The following is a 5,752-nucleotide window of genomic DNA, read 5'->3' on the forward strand; positions in this document are numbered from 1 at the left end:
CAGGGACAGCAAGGGAAAAGTTCTGGAGAAATAACAACTGCATGTGAGCCAGTGGCCAGCTTTGCACAAAGCATGTGTCATTCTTTCCCTCTACTATTCACATACAGTAATTCCCCAGCGACAGTGTTTTATTCTCCCACATCATCATGGGGGGAATGACTGCAACAGATTTCAACAGTCTAGTAGCCAATGGAGCGATGGACGGTACTGGGGAAAATGTAAGCTGAGAAGACAGACTAGCCAACTAATGAAAAAAAAAAAAAAAAAAAAAAAGCAAGCTGTGAGATATATTACTGGAATCTGGACAAGAAAAATGTCTGTTCTGGCACCACTACAACCAAATAACAATAACAGGTTATGACCCGTGCTGTACTTGGGGAATAAGGCATACAGCCTTTGCATTCAGTCTTCTCACAGGGGTATGAGGTAAGGCCACACCGTGCTGGTTCACAACCTTCTTTAACTCATCATCTTATGAAATACAAATTGGCAGATGGAGAGGGAGAAAAGGGAAAAGGAGCGGATACTTTGGCTAGGCTGTTTCCATCCATCCCTCTCATGCTCTGACAAAACTCTTCAGCCACACACTTGGACATTCCTCATTTATTTTATTTCTGTAGAGAGTGTACTGTATTGTTTACATGACATGTTTCACTGGAGTTGGTGAGGTTGGGACCGGAACATCTGGAATTTCAGGCAGCTTTTTGCAACGTTTGGAGTTTGAAGAGGGGGAAAGAGTGTTTTCAGTTACCTCTGCAGTGTCAAGCCAGATCCTGACCCTTTTCTTCTCTGTGGACTGAAAATGTGTGTGCTTTTCTTTCTTTCCACTGCTTAAATGAACAACACTTAAGTACATATATAGAGAGAGAAATATGCTGAGTATTTTAGGACCCTCTCTGAAAACTTAACCATCTCCCCTTTTTATGCAAAAGATGTATATTAGTAAATTAATATAGCCCTGTTTTTAACATGTGTTACAGTTCTTTTAAATGGTCTAAAACATAGTTTTGCACAGAGTCAGCACAAGACACAGATATAATCAGCTCAGTCCCAGAAAATAGGTGATGTTTAAATAGAGTGCAGACATTATTCATGTTCCCTGTGAAGGATTTTAGAACTCACCTGCAAAAGTGAATTTAACCTAGGAGGAAATCCAAGTTACTGGGGTGTTATACCATTAAACCTATAATATGGACAAGATGACACACAGGAAAGTATATGGTAGCAATTTCTCTCTGAGACGAAGATTTTTCAATGTGTCTTTCTAATAAATCACAATGTGATCTCTGGGCTACCCTCTCCTTTCACACACACACACGTCTTTTAGAGAGTATTAGTCATTTAGCATGGATGACTTATTTCTTTCTCTCTCTAACTTTTTCCTAAAAATCAGAGCTGTTGGAAACTCCTGTAATGCCGCACATTTTCCACAGTCTACAGCTGGAGAGCGTCAGGAGGTGTAGGCTTTCATGAAGCAGGCATCGTGAGCAAAACAAGAATGATGCCCCTTACAGCTCAGAGAATTATTTCCATAACGTGGAAGCTTTGGAGACACTTGGTACTTACTCACATGGCTTATTCTCTTCCTCCGGCATTATGAAGCCTGGGGAGCAGAGATCTCACAAATTGATCTTAAATAGAGGTTTCTCTTTCCACAGGTCCAAAAGACCAGCACTGAATACTTCTTGTTGGAATGCCTGCAGGTAGGCTCCGCATTAGCACCCCTGAGGTGAGCACACTGTCTATTGAAGTAGTTCTGCCAACATTAACCCCGTGTTGGAGAAATCATGCCCGTGGCACAGTCCAGACTTCTAACACAGGACAGACTGCCATGCATCCCTTCCCCTTGCACCAACCTGTATCCTACTTTACACTTCATTTCACTGAAACCACAAAGTCTTGTCACAAAAAAGCAAAGTATTTCTAGGGATTAGTTGCATAAGTAGATCCTTATCCACAATATCTGCCTTCTCATGCACAGCGGGTAGACTTTGACCGAATAAACTGAGAAAGTCTCAGATGATCTAATTCATTCATCAGAATTTAACAGAAGGATAGATGAAAGGATGTGCATGTGAAGGATTATAACAGCACTACTCACTCCAGTTTTATCTGCTCTTAATATTTAAAAGCATTTCTTATTTCTTGGTGCATGTTACATCAACACAGACTCTCCTTTATGGAAATGAAAGAGCAGGCTAGCTGTAGTGTTCTCCTCACTCTAAGTGGGTCTGCTTTACCACAGAAAGTATCTGGCACTTCAAGTATCTCATGCCCATGAAATCTTCAAATATAAGTTATAAATGAAACCCAAGTATGTGTTTTATCTGATGAGCATCCACAAATATTATTGGCAACATACCCCAACTGACCTAATAACTGTCCCAAGGACATTTAAGTAAGGAAAGTCTTTGTTTTCCTCTTTCTTCTCCATCTCCTCTGTTGTCATTTGGTAGACATCTCATGCAAAACTGACAGTGTCTTGCAATAGTAAGCTTGAGTGTATCTGTGAATTGACCTAAGATGTTAACTGTGGAATGTGCATTATTTCTTTGAACAGTTCACTGCTTATTACTACACATGTGTAATTAGTGTGTGGTTTGGGGTTTATTTATTTGTTTGTTTGTTTGTTTATTTATTTATTTTCAGGAAAGGTTGACTAGAAAGGGCTCCTAAGAGAACTGAAAATGGATGTTGTCAGAATTGCCATCTGTCTCTGTGCTGGCAGTCCTCCCACTCCTCTGTCAAACAGGGAGCTTCTGTGTATTTGCTCATTTAGCAAAACATCTCTATCCAAGATGGGTAAAAAAGATCAAAGACTTCAGCTTAGTTTAAAAGCTAACCTACACTGTGGGTATGAGACATGATTTGAAGTCACTAAACAAATGATCTTATGATTGTGAAAAGATTCCCATCAGTTTTTGAATCAACCCTTAAAAAGACTGCCTTAAAAAATAGTATTGAGCCTTTTGGATCTCTAAGATGATACTAAGAACAGCAGCAAGGCTGAAGTTTAGCAACAAATTAAGTATATCTTTAACTGCTAAAGACACTGAAAAGTCTTCTCCACTCTCTTTTGAACTAAACATTTTGACGTTATGTTACTTTTATGCCAACCAGTAGGTGTTATCCACAATGTCCAGGCATCACAATAATGGTGCTGAAGGAAAAAAAAATAATAAAAAATCTGCAGTCTGGCCAGTGTACCTAACTCTGAAAAGGAATGGAATTAAGGGAGCAGGTTGCAATGTAAAACCAGTTTTTTTTGTTGTTGTTGTTGTTTTAATTTTATTTTATTTTTTTTCCACAAAAGAATAGAATAGCTGTTCCAGTTTATATCACTGGGCTCCATGTGCTTGGATACTTCCAGATCTAACCTGGGTGGTGGTGGGGAAATGGGATCAGGACAACACTATATGAGGACTCTTGATTTGCCTCTTCATTAGAAAAAATAATAAATCAAAGATGAAAGAATAACTGCATTAGAGAGATAAAATGAGGCAGTTAGAAAAAAACTGGGACCAGTATTTCATATAATTTTCTGCTTTATGCACCAGTAATTCTCCAAATCATGAGTATAACTGAACTTTGTTAATATTCATATACAATGAGAAAATGTACTTTAGCTTCCCCAAAATCCTTTTTTTTTTTTTCTAAACTAATAGATAAACATCTGAGAAAAATTATACTTCTGCCATTAGTCATTGTGCACGTAATTTTTGTGTTTAGTACATCATTTTATATGATTAATTAAATTTTACATGTCAGTAAAAATTACTTTTGGAAGTAAATAAAGGGTTATATCCCACCTTTCAAAAATCTGTCTTGCAAGGTGAAAAAACTCTCCTTCATCCTTCCATTGTCCCCACCCCTGAATACATTTTACAGTTCTTGCTCTGTTCTTTTCAATATCTTTTACTCATTTTTATTGTTCTCCTGGTTCTTCTCTTTCACTGCTGGCTGCCTTCTCTCCTTGTGTGTTCGCAGTCACAACATGTCTGTGCATTTGTAACCTTTTCCCTATTGCAGTCCTGATGACTGCATTTTTAGGTGTTAGAATAAGGCTAGCAATTTTCGTGTTGCTAATATCAGGCATGTTAAGTAGATGATATTTTAGTGTTTGGGAACAGAGCATAACAGAGGTGAAGTGACCCGATGAAGGTTACATGCAGAGCACAAGACAGAGCACCAAGTGCAGAGGTCCCTCTTTTATTGGCCCTAATTGTGCAGAGTTATTAAAGACACTTAATTTTGCAAAAGACTCAAATTCAGTGGGACTGCTTGTATGTGAAAACTGAAGTATGTATCTAAATAGGATCACTGCCATATTCTGTCTTAAATATGTGTTTGCTTTGGACATATATACTTGGCTTAATCAGAACAGATTTAAGAGTGTCTGGAGTAAAGTGAAAATAGAGAAAGATATAATGGCTTCAAAACATTTAAGAAAATGAAGCATTCAAAGCAGATCAGTGTAAACTAACAAAAGCTGGGAAGGCTCAGAAATCATTCAGGTGTGGCTTTCATCCTGATCTGAAAGATAGCTAACAATTTCCTCTTGTTCCATTTTTTTTCCCCCATTTGTTTTATGGTGGACTGAAGTAAGAAGACTATGGCTTGCAGGTTAAACAATAGTGCATCAAACATATTTGAATCAGCTTTGTTTAACTTGGTTCTGCTTTGGCTCCAGAAAGAAAGAGTACAAGGCTACGGCATCCATGCAGGACAGAAACAAGACCTGTACAGTACTTAACAGAAGTGCTTAGTTCTTCAAAAATGAAAGCAAAACAAAACAAAACAAACAACATCCCTCCTACCCCCAGATACTGCAAGGTGTTCAGTTGGCAGAAGAAACAGTGAAATCCTGATTTTCCATTTTTTTCCTTCTGAAGTTCTTTCACCCACAAGATTGCAGAGCTGTGCAGATGGTGAGGATGATGAGGATCTCTGTACATGTGCTTGGCACCAATTCCAATTCCAGCTGCTGCTGAATCTTCCTCCCTGCCAGCCCATCTCACCATTGAAGGGCATCTCCTCAGCCAGCAGCTGGTTTTGCAAAGGCTGCATGCCTCTACCTTCTCTCTCAAGCCTGGCTGAAATCATCCTCCAAGCTAATATGCTGTTTGTCTGCCTCTCCCCTTTCATCCTCTTTCCAAAATAGGCAGACAGGGCAATTGCATAAGTCTTATTTCCTTTGGAAGCAAAGCTAAAAAAGAAGCTCTGTACAAATACTGTCTTGTAGATACGTAGCCTTAATGGGAAATATGCAAGAGAGCATTCAGGGAAAACTTATCAGCCTTTGACAGGGTTGAAAATAGTGGAATACTGAATATACTGGCCACTGTTAAATTTCTTCAGGTTGTATTCTTACATGGTGTAAATCCAGATTGCTGTATTGACTTTAATATAGCTATGGTATTTTCAGTAATAACTGATCCAAAAATTGGAATTTAACAACTACCTTTTTCTTTTCTTTTTTAAAATTTGCAGGATAAAAAAATACTAACCAAGGCATGTTTTCTGTTACAATTTTTAAGGGACTTGAAGAAGGGTTAAATATTCCAGTTAAATTTTAAAGCTTTTCCATATGGAGGGCAAGCTGTTAAAGATAAAATAATAAAACAGTGTCAACCTAGTTTCCAGAGGTGTTTTTTTTTTTTTTTTTTTTTTTTTTTTCTGTCTAAACAAAAAAAAAAAAACAAAATGACACCCCCAGGGTTTTTTTTTTCTTATAGTGGTTTGTTTTTTTTTT

The sequence above is a fragment of the Oxyura jamaicensis genome, chromosome Z (assembly GCF_011077185.1).
Source record: "Oxyura jamaicensis isolate SHBP4307 breed ruddy duck chromosome Z, BPBGC_Ojam_1.0, whole genome shotgun sequence".
Classification (NCBI taxonomy): domain Eukaryota; kingdom Metazoa; phylum Chordata; class Aves; order Anseriformes; family Anatidae; genus Oxyura; species Oxyura jamaicensis.